This window comes from Lissotriton helveticus, chromosome 6 (genome assembly GCF_964261635.1).
Source record: "Lissotriton helveticus chromosome 6, aLisHel1.1, whole genome shotgun sequence".
Classification (NCBI taxonomy): Eukaryota; Metazoa; Chordata; class Amphibia; order Caudata; family Salamandridae; genus Lissotriton; species Lissotriton helveticus.
The window spans coordinates 1,531,508,953-1,531,530,242 of NC_136067.1; the positions used below are offsets into that span (position 1 = coordinate 1,531,508,953).

Here is a 21,290-nt window from a genome sequence, read left to right on the forward strand (position 1 = left end):
TTCCCTCTCTCGCTGCTTCCACTGGTCTACATGGGAGGCGACAGGCTTAAATCCCTGTGTATTCAATCACAGTTTCCTCGTGGAATTTCCAGTAGCATCCGTGAACTGGTTTGAAATGCTTGTTTTTCTTGTTGTCCCCATGCTAAAACTGGCGTAATAGCGTGACTTTGGGAATTCTGAGGAACAAGTGTAAATCAAGATTATGCTGGCATAGAGGAATTTCGCACAACCCTGATTTTAATTCGGTCTTTCTCCTGAAAATGTTGCCATCTGTAATAAGGGATATGCTTCAAACTTAGCTTGGGTTAAATTAGCAATTTGTGATGTATATTTTTTATAAAATGGGGCATACTGATTAGGTGCTTAGGGCGTGCCATTACTTTCTTTACGTTGTTTCCCTACCTGTCCGTGCACAACCAAATATGCAAACTGTGACGTTAGTTTGAGCATCCGAAGAATTCAGTACTATAGGGTGCCTCATAAGGCATAGCTTTATTTTTGGCCGTTTTCTTAATTTTTGCTATACATTTAAGCAGTTCTGGGATTCACATTGAAGGCATTGGCACGCTGCACGCGGACAGTATTAGGTTTGTGCTATTTAGAGAAAGGCGACGAATCTCTCCCTTTTATAGCATCAATGGTGTATGGATTAATTTGCTTTACACACTCCTGCCATCTAGTGGTTAATCCAGATTTGACTAGTGGCGTGTTTTCAAAAAGTAAGAAGATAACGAGTATTTTCAAAGACAATTGATTTGGTTTCCATTTTGAGTCATGAGTAAACTTGCAGTGAAAAAGCAAAGTAAAATATCCATTTCAGTATACAGTGCATCTGAGCTAAAGATTGTAATGTGTGATGGGTATAGATTGCCTAGGTAAGACACCTACAACAAGCACTATTAAATGAATTTGGTTTCGCCTATATAATGAATAACCTGTTTTTTGTTGTAAATTGTAGTTTGGCGAGTTATAACACCTGAAATATTTAGTGTACGACAGGGAAGATGTGAGTTGCTCTAGCACACACTGAGTCACACGTGAGGCTTTTTATGTAGACCACAGGCAGACATAAGGTGGTCATGGTGTACCAGACTTGAATGCAATAACCTGACTTTGAAATCCTTGCCTGTTAGTGCAGAGACAGTGCACCTGTGAAGCACTGATCACAGCAGGTGATGTGGCACTATTGGCAGAGCTGTCGACCTTGGAACTGGAGGAACGAGGTTTGAGTCTTCGATAGGCAAAACAGCCAGTGGTTCTGGGCAATTCACTTAATCTCCTGTGCCTTAAAAAAAATAAGCATTGGCATAGACAAAAGGTCTCGCTTTTGGGGCATTATAAGTGTTTAGTTATGCAGCACAATATCCTTGGTGCAACAACATTAACTGTTGCATGGCTAAACACTTATAAGGTCCCAAAGGCGAGACCTATTGGCTATGCCAATGCTTGTTATACATGGAAGGCACGCCAAGGTAGGCCTAAGGTACACCCATGAGCAGGGTGCGGTGTATGTTAAAGGTAGGGCATGTGCTGGTGTGTTTAACATGTCCTGATAGTAAAATACTGCCAATTTCGTTCACTATTGCAAGGCCTTTCTCCCCCATGGGTTACCATTGAAGCTGCCTTGTAACATTTTACAAGTGTAACTTTCAATTGGGAAGAGATAGAGATTTGGAGTTTGGACTCCCTGAGCTCAGAATTTAAAAATACATCTTTTAGTGAAGGTGGTTTTTAGATTGTGTATTTAAAAATGCCGCTTTTAGAAAGTGGGTATTTTCTGGTTTAACCATCCTATGTCTCTGCCTGCCTGTGGAATCCAGGTCTGGTTTAAACTGACATTCACCCTAGACAGTCAAACAAAGGAGCTGAGGCGTGTTTTACATATCCTGATGAGCCATCACCAGGCTGATGGGTCTTCCTAGGCTAGAGTGGTGGGAGGAGTTGTCACCAACATCCGAATAGGGCTGCCTGTCCTCTCACAATGCTGTCTTCACCCCCTGGAGTGTGTCTGGAGCCAAGGTTGGGCAAAACAAGAACTAGTGAACAACAAAGACTTTCTTTGAAGTTTGACAACTTTAAAGACCAAAAGGGGTATACGTAATAGACCTAAAACCCCAGACTTTTAGAATACTTCTGGACTAAGAGGTCCCTGCCAAGAAGAAGACCTGGAGAGCTGTCAGGAGGAGTGCTGCTCCTCTGCTGTGTGTTGCGTTGCTGGATTGGCCTGCAGTTGCTGCTTCTGTCTGTAAGCAGTGGAAAGGACTGGACTTTTACTTTACGGTATCCAGCTTAATAGGATTCTCAAAGGGCTTGAAGTAGAGCTTGCCTCCTGTTAAAAAAGTCTCAAGGCCACAAAGACATCACCTGCAGCATCCTTGAACTCCACTGCTGGGAGTTCTGACCTGCCTTGTGGTGCCAATTCCAGTTCTGGACCCTTGGAGGCTGTTCCTGCTTCAAAAACCTACAAGAAAACTGAAAATCAAAGCATCACCCTTCCAGTGCCTATTTTTGCGATGCAGCACTGCTGTGTGGGAAGAATTTCTACACTCTGCCACCGTGCACTTGAAGAAATTGGTGCAGCACCTGCCCGCGGCCCTACAAACCGCCACAGCCCGAGATCAGCGTACCAGTCTCCGAAGTATGAGACCACCGCACTGACTCCGATGCAGGCCCTGCTGTGCGGCTGAAAGAATCAACGCATCGTGGGTCTGTGGCTGAAGAAATCGACGTAGCGCCTGTTTACTGCCACAGCATTAACTTTTAGTGCGTCCGGATTTCCACGCATCGCACCTGTGCTGCAAGTTTTTCCGATGCATCACCTGCAGACCAGAACCACCTTGGAATCAACACCTTGCTTCACCCTACAGTCCGGATTAGATGCAACACTTCTCCTGCATGCAGCAGAACTGACGTATCGCCTCCCGGCGGACTCGGGAACTGACGCATCACTGTGTTTCCTGAAGCTTTCCTCCTCTGCGGCTGTTTTGCCTTGTGAATTTTGATGCATTTGAAGTTACTCTGTGTAAAATCACTGCATAGTTTCCTATGGACAGAATTCCTAAAACTTTTTAAAAGTCATCCTTTGAGTTGTGTATGCTGGATGTTTGTCGATTTGGTCGTGTTTGGTTTAGATTTCTTTTTCTAAACTGGTGTGGTGTCCATTTGTAGTGTTTTCTGAAGCCCCCGGAATTCGAGGCCCTGTGACATAAAATCAAATCAGGTTCCCCAGCTGACCCTATGTCACCTGCCCACTTTTGCCAGTTCCACTCATTGATTTCCCCTGTGTGTTTAGAATTGGCCAATTTGTCTCTGAACTCAGCTTCTGTACCTAGGGTGTGGAAGTACGCCAAAGTCATCCCTTTGATAAAAAAAACCCTCTCTTGATTTGGAAGAACCTGGTAATTATCGCCCTATTTCCCAGCTGCCTTTTTTGAGCAGCTGGACATTTTTGATCCTTCACAGCACGGCCTTCGACCACGGCATAGCACCAAATCGGCGCTGTTGGCAGTGTCGGAATCCATCCGGAGTAGGTTGGACGTGGGAGACTCGGCGGCCTTGGTCCTGTTGGACCTAAGTGCCGCTTTTGATACGGTGTCCTATGAGATTCTTCTTGAACGCCTCCTGGAAGTTGGGATTAGGGATGAGGCTTTAGATTGGATCCGGTCTTTCTTAGAGGAACGGTCCTTCCAGGATGCAGTACCACCTTTTCATTCCCAGGAGTTTGCCCTGGGGGTACCACAGGGCTCCGTCTTAAGCCCACTTTCGTTCAATCTTTATTTGAGACCCCTGGCGAAGGTTGCAAAAGGCAGGGGGTTGTCATATGCAGATGACACCCAATTGGTAATTGCTTTCTCAAAAAACTGTTCAAGGAGGATCTTCTGGACATCTCCGACTGGATGGCGGCAAACTGTGTACAGTTAAATGCCAGCAAATCTGAGATTCTGATGTTCGGCAAGGATCGGGAGCTATGGTCCACCTCAAACCCGCCCCGTTACCTAAGGAGGCTGTGAAGAACTTGAGCACGTGGTTTGATAACGGACTGACGTTTGAGAAACAAACTAAAGCGGTGGCTGCCGTCTGCTTTGGGCTCTTGCGAGGCTTGAGAACCCTGCTCGGTTTTTTCCCTCCCAAAGTTCGCCAAACTATTGTTCAGGCGTCCATTCTTTCCAGGTTAGACTATGGTAATTCTTTATACCTGTGCGCTAATAAAGCCAGCATTAAGTGCCTGCAGAGGGTTCAGAATGCGGCGGTGCGGCTTTTGGTGGCACTACCTAGATCATGCTCGGTGGCGCATGTGCTCCCCAGACTTCACTGGCTGCCTGTCAAACAGCGCATTCTGTTTAAGGTGTTGTGCATTTCACACAAGATTTTGACGCACCAGGCCCCAGTAGGGCTATCTCGTTTGTTGATGCCCTATGTGCCTGGGCGTTCGCTGAGATCTGCCAACCTTGCGCGTGTTTGTGCACCTCGAGTCTGGAGAGCGAGGGCCGGGGGATGCTCTTTTCGCTTTTTGGCGGCAAAACTTTGGAACTCGCTCCCGGCTCATATTAGAGTTATTCCAAACCTTCTGGCGTTCCGGAAGACCATAAAGACCTGGCTTTTCCCTATGTCTGATGTTTAATCACTAGGTTGGTCTCTCATGCTCTTGTCTCTGGTTTCTGGTTGCGCTGGGACGCCTCGTCGCTGAGGGAGCCATGCGCATTACAAATCCTTAAATAAATAAATAAATAAATAAATAAAAGGTAGTATTTTCTTGTTTAGTCATACTGGTTTTCCTCTGCTGGGTTTGTGAATTGACTGTCTGGCTTTGGAGTGACAGGGGCTGGGGATGTGCATTCTCTTGGACAGGCACGGGGGGTGGGAGGGGTTGATGTGTGTCCTGCTTCTGTGGAGAAGTGTGGCTCACTGGTTAGAAGCGGCAGCCCGGGACCAGGGTTCAATTCCCGAAGCAGCAGGGTCTTGGGTCAATGTCCGCGGACTCGATAATTCTCGCCTAGGTGCCTACGCTAACCATGGGTCCCACCCTGCAACTCTGAGAAATAGCTTGCTTAATCTCCACAACGGCCCTATCAGCGCTGGGGATGCCTGGCTTCACCTTGGGAGTGCCCAGGATGGACCATCTCACAGGGAAAGCCAGGACGGGTTCCCCAGCGGTATACAGCGCCAGGACGCCCCGAGATGGGGTAACAGTGCGCTTTACAAGTATACGTACATTTACATTTACATTCTGCATTGGGCAGTGAAAGGACTGGACTGAACTTTCTTTACTTGTGCCGAGTATCTCCAAGGGCTTGAAGTAAAGCTTGTCTCCTGTTCTGAAGTCTCAGGGGACTGCAAAGACTTCACCAACCTCTGGTTACCGCTTCTGGAACCGGTGTTTCAGTTGCCACAGAGAAGGGAGAGGCAACCGACTCTGTCGCTGGCTCTGTGTCCTGAAGGCACCGCAGAAGGCACCACTGCATCTCGCACTGCATCCCTGGTCTCACCGTCGACCGCCGCCACCGAGCTGATGTTTGCAACGTGACCTGTGGGCACCGCACTCCGTAACGCCTAGCTTCACTTTTTCGCCCTGGTCTCACCAATGCCGTCGCTGCCTGCTGACTTTGACACTCGTGACCACATTGTGGCTGGGGGACCGCTCGCAGGTTTCAAAACGCATCACCTCATCCCACGCCGCAGTCTGGGCTGACAGGTGCCAGCTGACCGGTTCTGTCGCTTGCACCGTGGCCTGCCAGCACAGCAGTGAGCACCGCCTCACTCCGCATTGTATCCCTGTTCTCACCAATGCCGCTGGACGACCGCCACCGAGCCGCTGCTTACACTGCACCTTGAGGGCACCACAAACGGCACCCCTTCATTGCACATCGCAACCGCGATGGTTGTAACAACCGGCTCACATCAACCTGTCGGCCCCAACGAAAAAGGTACTGTTTACGGGTCTGCCGACACCCCCAACCAACACGGTCAGACGGACCTGTTGGAGTCTGTTGTTTTCAGCATCGCGGTACCCCAGGACGGAGCTACCGACTCGGAAGAACTGTGTGTTTGATATATTTCTGCAATTTTGAAGTATTCTTGCAAAGTGTATATTTTCAAGAACTCTATGTTGAATATTTATTGTTTTGGTCTTGTTTTGGATATATAAAAATACTGGATGTTTTTCTAACCTGGTGAGGTGTCCTTTTGTAGTGTTTTCACTGTATTACTGTTAGTTGTGAGCAAATGCATTACACACTGCCTGTGACATAAGCTTGACTGCTCGTGCCAAGCTACCAAGGGGATGAGCAGGGATTATTTTAGGAGTGTAACTTCCTTATCCTGACTAGGAAGAAGTGTCCCTACTTGAACAAAGGTGCAAGCCATTGCCAACTAGAGACCCCCATTTCTAAAAAGGTGTCTGCCTTCTTTATCCGGAGGCACAGTTATTGGAGCCGATGGGATCTTTGACTTCCTCTGCGCAACCTACGAGATGACCGAATCAGGCTTTGGGTGTCATACAAGACAAGCAGGAGTGATATGCTACAAAACTAAAGGGGCCTAGGGGCTTTTTTCTAGATTTTGTTAACATTATATTACTATTTTAATGTATTGGGGACTTCCATCTCGACCATGGGAAATTATTTAAGCATGTGAATCTTTGAAAGTTCTAATACTGGAGCAATTCAAAAAGCTCATATACTGTGTTCTCTGGCATAATCAGAGAGGATATTATTAAACCACTGATATAATGAAAATAATGCCATGATTTGTTACCTCACTGCATGGCACCAAAAGGGACGAGTGCATCCTTTTGTGTTTTTTACACACGTAGCTTTCTGAAGCATCCCATCCCTTGGACAAGTAGATGGGTAAAGAACTCAGCCGCTAGACTGGTCATGATCCTACCTCACTCAACCCAGATGTCTCTTTCTTTTTGTAGACACTACATTGGCTTCTGATCAGTAAAAGATCCATCTTTTAAACTCTCCGTCTGGTTCACATATCTATCAATTGCATGGGTCCTAAATGTTTCTTAGTAATCCTACCACCCTATACAGCTGCTATGATCCCCTGCTGCTGGTTTCCTGGCCATCATTTATATCCTCTGCAGCAGGTGTGGAGAATGTGCCTTTTCCTATCTTGCTTCTAGGGAATGGAATGAGCTACCCCTTTTATTTACCGTATATGCAATTTTCACCAGTTAAGGAAACAGTTAAAGACGTATTTCACTTCTCAATAAATCTTTCTTGCTTCCTCTGATCTCTGTAGTACAGCACAGTTTTCTTTCCAGGGCAACAGTGCGCTTTACAAGTTTTATAACATAACAAAGTTCCTCACTCCTGATAAATTTCTTTGTCACACTAAAAATAAACTGTTCACTACATTATGTACAGAACCAAATTGGGATATATATTTTTCGCACAGGAACCAAAAGCTTGAATTTGGAAAGGCAGGAATTCCACTCGATGGTGCGAGCAGCACATTTCTGAGACAGACACTCTTGTCCCACCACAATGAACATTGAAAGTAATTTATTTTTAAATAAATTATTTGCAATATAAATTATACTGTTTTCAGTACATTTTATAATTTTTTCAAAATTAATGTATCATGGAGCGCATGCCCTGCTTTTTATTTAGTGTACTTCACTGCACTCTTGCACGATGTACTGTGTCTGCCTTGGTTTCTTCTCAATAAAGGTTTTTGAAAAGAAAAAAAAAACATTGAAAGTGAAGCAGGAAGTCAAATACGCATTAAAGAAAAACTAAGATCAACACACCGAAAGAATAAAGGCTTGCCACAGTCCTGATATTAAACATCCAGGAAACAAATTATATACATAAACAAAACATCAGAAATCATTTGATGTTGAGTTAGTGACATTTTCTCTGCAAGTGCACATAGCTCTCAGGAAGACAGCAGTGAAGATGGTTTAGTAGTTGGTGTGAAATCTTTATTTAGTATCAAGGGAATGATCAAAGAACGCACACAAAGGGTTTCTCAGCACAACAATCTTTACGTTCTGTCTGCTTTGCAATAAAAATCCACAACACTTGCTTTATCTAAAGATAAAGAAATATACAGATGAAGAGGAGCTTTTCACCACATGGCGTGGGAGCCCCGAGGAACAGATGTTCTGCTATCCAATAGTGTCTGTTTCTGAGATAAACAGCCAGCAAATTGTTGTAAATACATTTTTACTTTCAAAGACTGGTTTTGATGTACGTAGCATTAAAGGCATTTTTTAAATAACTCCTGATCCCTGGCATTAGGACTTTCCTCATATTTGTGTCATTTTGATCCATTTTTGTTGGTTATGGAACTTGAACTCTTTTATTTAATAATTGTAATTTTGTTTATTCTGTTATTGTCCCACATGCAATTTTCTGTGAGGAACGTCTTTTTTCTAAACAATTATTGCAGGGATTACTCAAAGAACTTTGTTTATTTATTGGGAACTAGATTATTTGGACTCTGGGGAAGTTCAGTCACAGTTCACATTAGGAATCAAAATACATTCACATGGAAAAGTTGTGTATAAGCAATCAGTCCCTTTGGGTATCTTTATGATAGTCATAGTAGAATACCTAAACTCGGTTGCAAAGTCTGGATATACCCTTATAAAATAAAATGCTGATCCATGTATTACTGTAGGCCTCTCAGTCTAAGGTCTCTCACAATGCACTCCACAACTAATCACTCTGTTCTGATTTAAAGAGCAGGAAATTCAATCGAAACATCTCCACAAGGAAGAAAGGAGAGATTGAGTATGAAGAACGGTTGATTACAGGCAAGTGTTGTTTCTTTCTTTATTTCGGGATGTTGTCATTATTTAGATACGTAAGCAGTACGAACACTACAAGAGAAGAAACCATGCAAGAAATACAGATGAAATGTTCTCAGTATTGTAGCATACTCTTAAAATACATGTGGGCCTGTTATGGAGTTGGAGATCACAAAGTAATTTTTTTAAAGCTTGGATCTCAAAGTAGCTGCCTGGCAGCACCTGATTAGAATATTGGAGCGAGTTATGATGTTTTCTTTGCTAATTATAACTGGTGAATGTCAGTTGATTTGTGTGTTTGAGCCAGAACCATAACTCAGTATCTAATTGCTGTTTTAGTCAATTGTATAATGTTTTCAAAATGTATTTAATTTCCATCCTCTCTTGAGCATGGCCTTCAACCGTGAGTAGCTGGTGTTAGCTGCAGGGCCTCAGCCCATCCAGCTGTCTGTTGCAAACCCTACTTCGACCGTGTGAAGCGCAGTTTAGCTGCAGGTAGCAAACCCCCACTACACACAAAGAAAGGCCTTGTGGGTTTGGTGCAGGGTCTGGCCTGCAGCAGGCAGCAAGGTCCAGCGTTCCACCTGCTTTATTTTTAGGTCTTGCTCGAGACCTATTGCTGTGGAGTTGGCTCTCAAGGGAGACAGACCGGGGCACGCGCGGCGATTCGGACCGTGGACGTGCACGTACAGGCACACGCGCGCACATCTCCTGTCCCGCAGGCAAACCAGCATTGTTTCACTGCTTACAGTGAGACAAGAGATGGCATGCTGTACACACACACACACACAAACACGCACACACACACACACATCCCCTCCCTCTCTGCCCCCCCCTACTTACCGGGCTCTCCGCAGCGGGTCAGTCTCGGCAGCAGGCAGACTCGGAGGTCGGCGTGTGTTCTCCGGCGATTTTCAGCTTACGCCGCTACAGCTGATGTGCACGCTCACGCCACTGCGTCTCGTCTCGTGCGCTCCCACCGCGCTGTTTCGCGATCCTCAGCTTGTTTATCATCCTTCCTCATTCTCCATGGGTTTCATTCGTTTCATTTCTCCTCTTTTCCTTTGCCTTCCTCTCTCTTTTCAGGCCTTCCCTTCCTTCTTTTCTCTGGACTACACCACCAGATTCAACTACTTTCTTGTTAAAAACAAAAACACACGAAGCTGTTACTGTGTTCCTAGCAGGCGCGTGTCCTTACGTTTGATTTTCACGTTCTCGGGCCCTCGGGATAGCGCACGTCGGTCGCCGGTCGCCCATTGGCTGACGGAAGTATCAGCGTCCCCTGCTTGGCTCCGCCCACGTCCTGTGCACGCTGGAGCGGGTGTCCTAGAGTCGCCGCCGCTGCCGGGTGTCGAAGTGTTGCTGTGCCGGGCAGAGCAGCGAAAGCTCCGGGAGAGAGGATGGGGTCTGGGCCCAGGAGGCCGCTCTGACAGCCAGGCAGGGAATAATCGAGCACAGAGGATCGAGGCCGAGGCTTAATTCAGCAGGAGCCACGCCAGCACCATGTCCGGCTCGGAGGTGCCTTCGGACGGGCAGGAACAGGGCGCCCCAACCGAGATCTGATAGTTCACCCCTCGTGTGCAGCGCCCATTGAACACCCCTGTGAATGGACGGGTCACTGCACCCCCTGGATGTATGGGCAGTGTTTACTTCATGGCTAGAGGGGGGGCCTGCTCACTTCCTGGACCCCTTTGGTGCCTCTGCTACCCCCCTGGAGGGAGGGGGCGGCTTTGTTCAATGCTTGCTTGGAGGGGGGCATGTACAGATCCTGTACGTGTACATGTACATGTTGACAGCCCCTGGATTGAGGGTCTCCACTGGCGTGAACGGGGTTGCTCACCTCCTCCATGGAACACTGTTTCTGAGCCCCAAGCATGGGGGAGGGGGGCACATTTTGACCCCTACGCTGCGAGTCGTTGTTGTAGCCTTCCTCAGTCCGTCATTCCTGCAATGTCCCCTACAACCCGTCACACCGGGTGGCATGTTTATTATTGAAGCCCCTAGGTTAGGGAGAGTGTTAGCCCCCGCGGTACCGGGCAGTTTTGGAATTAATTCTCTTGGGTGTGTGGTTGGTTGTAGTTTTTTGGTGTTGCATTTCTCCTTGTTTTATTGGGTGATTGTATACACTGTTTTTTTGTTTTACCCACAGTGCTTTTATTGTTCGCAGCCCTGTGTTGTTTGGTGGGGACGTCCTTACAAGTCTCAAAGTTGGGGGCCCATCTTGCGTATTTATATTATTAGAGGAGTTACCGAGCGCCCTGTTTCCGTGCTATCAAGCCCTTTTATTGCACCTTTTTTGTGAGGGCTTGGTTTTGTTGCCCCAGACTCAGTGTATTTTTGTGCATTGCCTGGATTTTAGTTAAAGAGGTTATTTCATTCCTGCTCCATTGGATGTGTTTTTATTTGTAGGGGGGGTGTACGATGTTGAAGCTGCTGGTTTTCTGAAGTGGGGGTAGTAGTTGTTTTAGGCCTGGTGTCGACACCTTTCAGGCACAGCAGCGTGTATGTCTTCCTGCGCTCTTCATTCTTATGCTTTGACCCCTGTGGCCGAAGACGCTCAGGCTCCATTGTTATCCCTGTGTTTAGACCTCCCTCCTTGCGGGTGTATGTGTGTAGTGAGGGGTACAGAACAGTACCTCTCTGTATTCACATCAGCTCCCCCTTGCCGCCCTTAATTCTTTAAGACCTCAACTCCCGTTGGGTTGCTTAACCGAGACCGGCGTTGTTAATTCCCTATTTGCCATTAGTCGTCTGCTCCTTTGTTGCTTGGAGGTCTTGGTTCCTGCTAATTTTTGCTGCTGTCCTGACCTTGGTTTATTGGGGGAGACCACGCGCTCCATCTGTCTGATGTGTTGGAGAGCTCTTAGCTTCCTTAAGCTTTGCGTGTGTTGGGGAAAGCTTCGCACACCTTTCTATGCCTGATGTGTGCTGGCGGTTTTGCTTTCCACCAAGTCTGCTTTATTTGATCTGTATGTGGTGGAAGGGGTTGCTTGCAAAAGTTGTGTGTGGGGGGAGGGGGTTATTGTAATGTTGTGTGCACTGGGGCAGTGTAGGTAATGTTTTTGTGGTGTATAGGGGCGCTTGTATCCTTTGTTGCACAGCTAGCTCTTAAGTTGGAAGATTTTGTAGTGGTCCTAAATCCATTTCAATGGTTTATAAAGTAACTCTCTACTCGTATGTGTTGAGAAGATCATAGTTTTCTGTTTACCTGTTGTGTTCTTGGAGAAGATCTTAATTTCCTCTGTCAGGGGTGTCCGGGAAGAGATCTTGGTTCCCTTTATAATGGTTGTGTGTGTGTGTGTGGGGGGGGGGGGGTAGCTATTGGCTCCTTTTGCCAGTGTACTAGATGAGATCTTTTTGCTTGGTGGTGTACTGGTGGAGATCTTGGCTTCCTTCCCCATGTGTGTATTTGGAGGTGGGGGTTCTCGTCTCCCACTGCTATGAAGTCTATTGGGGCAGATATCGGCTTTCTCTGCCAGGCAGGTACTGAGTGAGGAGAACTTGACCCCCGGGGCCCATTGGCCTTCTATGCTGGTGGTGTACTGGGGGAGAGCATGGCCTCTTCAGCTGGTGCAGTGTGGGATATGTGGGGCCAACTCTGCTGGGTGGTGTACTCTGGGCCATATTGGCTTTGTCTGCTAGATGATGTACTGTAGGATATGTTCGGTCTCTGGCAGGTGGTAAACTGTGGGATATATTGGCCTTGTCTGCCGGATGGTGTACTGTGGGATATATATTGGCCTCATCTGCTGGATGGTGTGCAGTGGGATATGTTGGGCCTCCTCTACGGGGTGGTATACTGTGGGAGATATTGGCCTCCTCTGTCAGATGGTGTTTTGGGGGAGATATTGGCCTCCTCTACCAGGTGGAGTACTATGGGAGATCTTGGCTTCCTTTATCTGTGTATATTGGAGGGGTGGTCTTGACTCTCAATGCTGTGTGGTTTATTGGAGAAGATAATTTGCCTCTTCCGGGTGGTGTACGTAGATCTTGGTCTCCTGCAGGATGGTGTACTGGGCAGGATCTTGGTCTCCTCTGCTAGGTGGTATACGTGGGGAGAGCATGGCATTTTGTACTCCTGGTGTTTTATGAGCAAGATGCACAGCCTCGCCCTGGGTTCATTGGGAATGCAGAAGGTCTCGCATTTACGAGAGTTTGAGCTATTGGCATTGTAAATGTGTTGTTTTTAAAACAGATAGATAAAAGGCATTGTCATTTTTCAATGCCAATAGCTTAAGCTCTCGCAAAAGCGAGACATATTGGATTGCAAATGCCAGTGCCTGTGTTATAAAAAAAATAAGCGTTAGGGTAGAGCGTGTCCTGCCAGCAACAGCAGGCAGGATAACGCTATTTGAGGAAATAGTGCATTGATACTGTAATTAAAGCCTACAAAGTAACAGTACACCTGCCATGGGAGGTTACAATATGAGAAAAGGCGGTACGAAGAAGGGATTACTAAGTCTAACGAATAGCCACAGTTTACAGTGGCAATGACACAAGCCTATGAAAAATTTGGGTGGACGTTCTAGTCCGTAGCTCAATAGCACATGCGCTGCCCATGCTCGGCATAAAAATGATGGGACAAGTATTTTGTTAAAGTGTTCTGACATGATTGGGACCGGTACGTTCCCTGTGCAGTTGTTCACCTTTTTGTTGGAAAAGTGTGGGGGCATTAGGAACGTGGATGTTTGGATCATCTTTTCTTGTAGTAAGTCAATACACCTTCTTTTTGTTAGTCCCTAGGCATCTTATATTGGTGGAAATGGGAGAAAAAAGAAAGTTCTTTCGATTTCTCTTCCCATCTAGAGAAGCGTCAGGTTGTATATCTCGTTACCCAAGAATTCCACAGCCTGTTCTTTGTAGGGAAAGGAAACGTTGATGCTATTTTCAACTAAGCTACAAATCTGTTGCAGGATTCTTAGGGCCCCTCACTGGGAAAATGCCAGGAGTGGGCCAGAACCCTCAGTGCTTTTGAGACCTCAGGATGCCTCTTAATGCTGGACGACTATTGGCATGCCTATCTGTACTGGGGAAGTGCTGGGTACCCACTAAATCCATGGGAAGTACTCTGACACCTTTTTTTAAACTTTTTATATTTGGAGACTTTGGCACCTCTCGGCGGTTGGACTGTGGATGCTGGGTGGTTGTTGGCCTGTTTTCTTACCATATCTTTTATTTATCATACTTTTTGAGGAGTGTTCCCCCCCTCCCCCTCTTTTGTACTGGGGATTCTGTTAACGTCCTCTCTAGTTTTCCAGTCTATGCTCCCTCTTAGTTTGGGGGTGGTAAACATCAATGCAGTGAATCAGTAATCAGTGCAGTGGGTCAGCCATAGATACTAGAGACTACAGTTACCCCTGTGACCACACATCTGTTGGCCATAAGCCATAAAGATTCTACGTCATCATCGTGGGGTCTGCGTTGTTTGGGTGGGAGAATTCTATGCAGTGGAGTTTGTTTGTTGTGGAGCTGGTTTGCCTGTTTCAAATTCGTTTTTAAACACTTGTAGCCATTGGCTTTTTGAAAGGGATTAATACAAAGAAGCACAGTAATCCTCGCCAAATGTGTTAACCTTTAGAATTCAGAATTTGTTGGTAATGCAAATACTAACTGAAGAAGGGGTGGATCCAGGCGGTGGCTGAGAACCACATCCTGTTTGACAGTGCTGTTGGGGGAGAGGCACTTTCATATACAAAGGAGACTGTTCTGTCCCAGATAAGACTTTTATCCCTGATAAGTCCGTCTCTTCTGTTTTGCGTGTCTTCAGGGGGGGCACGGGGGCTTGTGATGTAACATGGTTATACTCTTTATTCAGCTGCTTCTCTTTATTGTCCTTCCACAGATTAGCCTTGTACGTCTATGAGTATTTGCTGCATGTCGGAGCCCAGAAGTCCGCACAGACGTTCTTGTCAGAGGTAGGTGTCCTCCATTTACTTTGAGCTTTCATTGCAAGTCAGGGGGTATTGCTTGCACCATTGGTCACTTTTGTTTCCTCTTGGGTTTGCATCTGTGCTACTCTGTTTTAGGTGACTTCCATGGCCGTTGAATGAACATGTCAACCCTTCACCTGTTTCTTTTTGTTTTGCAGATCCGGTGGGAGAAAAATATCACGTATGGGGAACCTCCTGGGTTTTTACATTCATGGTGGTGGTAAGTGGCTACTAGTTGGTTCTTTTATAAGACTTGATACTGCAGATCTGCATTTGTAAGCAGTGTATCTAGCAGATGTTACTATTTCCGCCCAATTTATCGTAATGGGTTGCTGTTCTTCAAGTGATGTGAGGCTAAGTCGTCTTTGCGGGGTGTGAACTTGTGAGCTTCTGATCACTGCTTTGGTTGAGTGGCAACTGTTAGCAGCTCATTGGAGTACCCCTTCACCTCTGCACTGCACCATCACTGGCCGAGTTCAGGAAGGGATTAAAAACCTGGCTGTTCAACTGAGACTAGAAGCAAGCGCCTGAAGACCCTCCGGGGTGACAAGCAGTGCTTGATGAATACCACCTGATTGATTGGGATATCTCTTTGGCTATTCAGGGTCACAGATCTGTTCATCATACGTGTTCTGACTTAAACTTGTTTGGCTGCTTTGCTGGAAAACCACATATGACCTGTTTTCTATATTGTGTAATTGAAGGGGATAGTTATGCTCCCTAACTGTGTGTGCAGCTGGTTGTCGTACAGGTGCTGATGCTGCATGCATCACACATCCTAAACAGACCATTTTTTATCGTTTAGGCTAATTGAATGAAGCCCAGGTGGGGTAAACACCATTTTGATCATCAGTGTTGTTTCTGAACCGTTTCGGCCCATTAGAAGGTGTAAAGCTTACAGTTTTGGTTGCGATTGCATAATCTGTACCAGCTGCAGTTCTGTATAGAAAGCTTTTCTGGGGTACATAGGAATACAGTGTATTTGTAGTTACTCTTTTACTTACTGTTATCGTTTGTTAAGCGCTGCAGGTTAATATTTCATGGCCATATGGTATGTGGCTCAGAAATAGTGATTGGTCCATTTCTACTGCTAATGGCTTGACCCATGCCCTCCATTAATTTAATTTTTGAAGTGGTTCATATGAGAGTTTTAGGGGGGGGCGCAGCAGTGGGTTTACACCGGTCCCCAAAGGAGGAGAGGGATGCGACTTGTCATGCAAGAAAGGGCACTCTTCTGCTACCTTTATCTTAGCCTCCACCCAAAGAGCGTACCCTCATCGCCTCTTTTTCCCCCGCACAACCAACCACCTACCAAGGCATTTATCATTTGGCTGTGAAAGACTGCTATTCAGTTGTTGCCCTTTGATCCGAACACTTTTTTATGCAATGCCATTAGGAACTACCTTATTTAAAAAAAAGATATATATACATGCACATGCGTAGGAGATTTCAGCTAGTCACCACCATCCATTGGTTTGTTTTTCTTCAAACCGCTATAGCATGGAGCAGTAAGTCAGCCCACTTCAGTCATTGGCCAACTTCACTGTGACTGATGGCATCTGCTTTTGGACAATAAGCACACTCACACCAAGAGTTTCCTATAATACCAGAGACATTTATGGCAATATGTGCTTTGCGCGACTCAAAAACAATTTTGCTTTCAGTCGGCGTAAAAAAAAAAAAAAATTATACTGGCGAGGGCAGAAAAGATGCTCAGAAATAACTTTTTGCTAAATCCACGATAAAACAAAACCAGCATTGACCAGGCAAAAATATTGTCCGGCAACTTCCGAACTTTTGGCTTTGGAATGCTTGTTTATAAATTACGTGCCTCCACTTTTTATCACCCTATTGTCTAAGTTGAACCTTTATTGGTTAAGTTCCCCTTTTAGCTACCTGGGTGCTACAGGTCAGAGTAGATGAGTTATTTGATTTTAACAAACCATTATGAAAATTTGCGGGGGCAGCTTGCTGTCGTGCTGCAGGACTGGTAAGTATGTAAAGTTATTCAAATTTTACTGTATACCTCCCACCAGTGATCTCAAAGCTGAATTGGATCAGCTTATGCTTTAGAGCAGGGTGCTCCAAAGTCGGTCTTGGAGGGCCGGATCCATGTCGGATTTGAAGATATCTTGTATTTGAAGATATCTGCATTTAGCTAAATGCTAAAGATTTACCCTGGATCCGGCCCTCCAGGACCGACTTTGGAGAACACTGCTTTAGAGACGCTGTTTTAATTGTTTTATTTCAGTTTTTTAGTGCAACAAAGACTGTTGTCATTGGTTCATAATGCTGCCTTAAATTCACCACGGCTTAGAGCAGGCCAGGCTGTTTTATAGTTTTGTCAACTCCGCGAAGCCCCAAGGAGGAGCTGCAATCATTTAATGTGCTGTGTTCCTGCTTTTGCTGATAATTGTTTGCTTTTTTTTTCTGGGCAAGTAATAATTAGTAACGTGATCTCCCCTTTTCTCATTTCTTGCTACAGCGTGTTTTGGGACCTGTACTGTGCAGCCCCAGAAAGGCGAGACACTTGTGAACATTTGAGTGAGGCCAAAGCCTTTCACGATTACGTGAGTAACCATTTTTAATCCTCCTGATAATTATGGGGTTGAGTGGCTCTAGCGTGCCGTGTAGGGCGAGTGCGCAGCCCAGCTGGCAGGCCTTTTACGAGTTATGCCCAGTGTCTTCATCTTGCAACGCAGCCAGTGAGCTTGGGAGCTTTCAAGCTTGCTACTGTTTTGAGAATGGAACATTCTAGATTTTCATTGTAAATAGTGTCCTTGTTTCCATTACCTCCATTGTTATTATTCGTGTGAGATTTTGAGATGACATGAAGTGATTGAATTTAGTCTTGGGCGTGGAAATGCCACCTTTCACTACCACGTTCTGGCATTTGCTCTGACCTTTTCAGATGTCCTGCTTTTGTGAGGTTTCAAGCACACGCTTTTCTGCATGTATGCAGTGTTACTGTCATACTATAGCTCTGTGTTTAACTGTGTGCCTTATTCAGACTTAATTCACTTCACCGAATGCTTGAGGCAAGCAGGCCACTTTTGGGATACATTAGGGTTTCGTGTAACTTACCTCCTTCGCTGCACTCACATTCCCATTGCTGAATGGACCACAGAAGTTGCTTCTGGGATTCTATGGTTTGTTAGCTGGCTGCTTGTTTTATGGGGTGTGCGCTGCACGAAAAGCATGACATAAGGAGACGGATGAAAGAGCGAGTCAGATTAGTCCGTCTCAGCCTTTCATCCCTTTCAGAAGTATCACTCTGTTAGGTATTTTTTATGGGGTGTGCACTATACCGGTGACGACATGATCAAAGCGCTAGGAATGTGTTATAAGGGAGAGCACACCTGCACCCTGTTTCCTTATTCATTCTAATGATTTACCCGGGAACTTCTGAAGCGGGCCTTTCTTGATAACAAGGTCCAGTATTTGCCATGGGATCCAAGTCAGTTTATTTCAAGTTAAGTCCCCAAACCCCAAATGCGTTTATGCAAAGGCTTCTTGGCACACGTTTCACTTTGCCGCTTCCGCGTATGCCCATTAAAGGCAGGAAAGTGAACGCATATTCCCAAAGGAACGTCTGAGACTGCTAGAAAGGAGCGGTCACCATCTATTGTCTTGTACTGCATTGTGCGAGCCATGTTTTGATTTGCCGGGTTACGTTGTCTTAAATTATGCTTGGGTGCACGTGTGTGAGCTGGTAGGTAGTGTTATGCTTATTTAACGCTCAAGTATGGTATGCTTTGCGATGTTATCTTAGTGCTTTGGCTGTGTGTTTGCTGTTGTTAATTATCCTACAATTTATTCTGCTGCCTGTTACTATGTTATGCTAAATTGTGGTTTGTCGTTGTGTTCTCTTTTGCTGTGTTATGCTGTTTTTCTGTGTTACACTGCCCTATATTCTTTTGTTGTGCTTTAGTATGTTATGTGTTGCTGTGTTGTGGTGTTTATGCCATGCGACAGTAGGCCGTTTTGCAGTACTCTGTTCTATGTTATGCATTGCTGCTGTGTTGTGTAGTTCTGAAAATTCTGAACTCGTGAATAAAACTTCGTCGTAGCATGACAATTTTTATATCAAAAGACCGAAAATGGCTAGTACACTATGTACCAGCATTTTCCTCATATTCGAGTGACGATTTCACCTCGAAATCGTCATTTTCGTCTTGAACCCTTGGCTTCCATTTTGTGTACGGCAGCCATTTTGTGGGTTGCCCTGACATAGGCTTATAATACAGCTAAATTCGATATCAAAGGACACGTACACCTTGATTGACTTCTCTGACCTGGGCAAGCTGAAACCTTTGCCTCAGGCCGAACCTGTTTGGTCAGTTCCTCTCCCAGTGGCCGAACGAGATAGCATCAAGGCACAACATGTCATAAACCCTTTTCATCGCACACACACCCTGCCTAATCTTGCTCCCACCTGTCCCTGTTCCTTTCACTCTGACTTGTTTTACGAGGAGGAGGTGCCCGTTTTGATCGGGGGTCCACCGATATCTGATGAAACTGTTGGGCCTTGCCGGGTGATTTATTATGGGCTGGACGAACTGTAATGTGGGCTTGTCATCATGACTCTGCTTTTTCTTTTGTAGTGAAAATATGTGAATGGCCTACTGTAAATTTAAGAATGTTTGCCTGAAGCATAATATTTTGCATAAAAAGAGAAGCCTGGCTTTGTAAGATTGAGCAGTCTCCTGAGAATATACATCCCGTGTTGTTGTACTTCTAGGACCTGTTACTTGGTTGCAGCCAATAAAATCGATCCTTGACTTCACCTAGAAGACTCTGAGTTTCTGTGGTCTAAATCAGGAAAGTACTCGAGGTCTTTGGGTGTGTACCCTGATACCACTGGGTTACCGGTTCTGTTCGGTACTGGTTCTGAAAAACCCAGTACCTCAGTTGGCGCCCAACGCGGGGCAATACCAATGGTACCGGTCCAGCCAGAGGTTCGTGAGGAGCTTCGTGTGAAAATTCTGGAGGAAGGCCAACCACTTCATCGACCCCTGCATGTCGACGTGGTCCGAAAGTCTTTGCTGCGAGGTTCCCCGCTTCCCGACGGCTACAAAGGACTGCTGCCCTGGCTATCGCCCTGATTTGGACCCTTGAAGTTTGGTAGAGCGAAACGATAAGACGAGTCTTCTGGTGACGTCATCGATATTTCAGTTAAGTATAAGTGGAGCGTCTCCCAGTCCTTAGTTGGTTTTAGTTTGGGTATCCCCTTGGGATCACTTTGTTTGGAACTTGCAAGTGCCAAAGCCAAAGGACTCGTGTATTCACGAGAAATATCGTAATCGATAATCCTTTGAAGTTTGAAGCTAGACTAGAGAGTGAAGATGCCTGGTCTTAGCAGACTTGGAAATTTGTTTTGTCTTGGTTGTAATAATAGGGATTCCCGATTGGAGGACTCTTGTCTGGTTCCTCCGATAGGAACTCCAACTTATGAATTGTATGTCAAACATGGAGTAGGCCCCATCACATATAATGAAGTGTGGATCAAATACACCAGAAAAGATGGTGTTTTAAAATGGCCCCAATATGGTAGCTTTGACACGGAAATCTTAGACAATCTCGAAGTTAAACTTTTCAAGAAGAAAGCCCGGCCGGCGATGTTTGACTCTTTCCGCCTATGGCGTAAGGAAGCCAAACAGAAGGAAATTAAATTAGCGAAGAAAAATAAGAGAGAAAGGGGTATTTCGATAATGCAAGCTGCTATGCAGTTTAAAGACAATGCAGAAGAACAGATGAGTGAGCAGTTGCACAGGCAACGTAAAATGGTAATAGATAAATGCTACCCAGCTTTGCCGCCTCTTCAGCAAGATGCAGCAAAAGAGCTTGAAAAAGATCCGTTAATGGCGCATTTGTTAAGTTCGCCACCCCCCTATGCGCAAAATGCTACGGCACCTCCGCAACCTTTAGTTGCGCAACCTGTGATTGCATTGCCTCCTGCTCCTCCACAGCACCCACCAGCTACTCTTCAGCTGGCTCCTGCTCCTCCGGTGCAGCCTCCTCAAGGGCCACCGACTTTTACATCTGCTCCTCCTTTACTTCCTGCAACTTTGACTACTATATCGACTACCACTCCTGGTACTTCTCCTGACACTGCCTCTGCATCTGCCTCGTCTCACCCTGCTTTCCCTCTTGTCTTTTCATCGACTTCTCCTTCTGTTCGTCAGAGAGTGGCTAGTACTGTCGCTAATTTTTTGCATCCTCTCTTTGGTGCAACGAGTGTAACTCCTGACACAGAGCGCAAGCAGTTGCGTAGTCAACTGCCTGATTCTAGGGAGAAGGAAACGTTAAATTATTTGGCACATAAATGGGTTGCTGACCCGGAAAAATATGATTTAGAATGTGTTATGGATGTCTTCACCCAGTGGGAAACATCAAAGCAGAGATACGTTTTTGAGAAAATGTGTGTTTTCCTGTGTGAAGATTTAGAGGAAAATGATTTGGACTCTAATCCTCGTGAGTTGAGCCATGTACGGTTTGAGTTTTCAAAAGGCGCAATTGTGGGTTCAGATGTTAAGAAAGCAGTTGCGACGTTGTTGTCACTTAGGACTGAAGGTGTTTCTAAGTCGTTGTTTGAA

At 45.7% G+C, this 21,290-nt stretch overlaps 1 protein-coding gene and 1 long non-coding RNA gene across 4 annotated transcripts in view; one reads left to right on the top strand and one right to left on the bottom strand.

Moving 5' to 3' along the window:
* The window catches only part of CFAP36 (cilia and flagella associated protein 36), a 343,167-nt gene that overhangs the window by 231,318 nt on the left and 90,559 nt on the right, over nucleotides 1–21,290 (bottom strand). The window lies entirely within an intron of this gene.
* LOC144761812 (uncharacterized) lies at nucleotides 14,607–17,258 on the top strand. The gene is made up of 3 exons (XR_013595905.1): nucleotides 14,607–14,679; nucleotides 14,853–14,914; nucleotides 17,180–17,258. It is a non-coding gene; the product is annotated as an uncharacterized LOC144761812 (long non-coding RNA).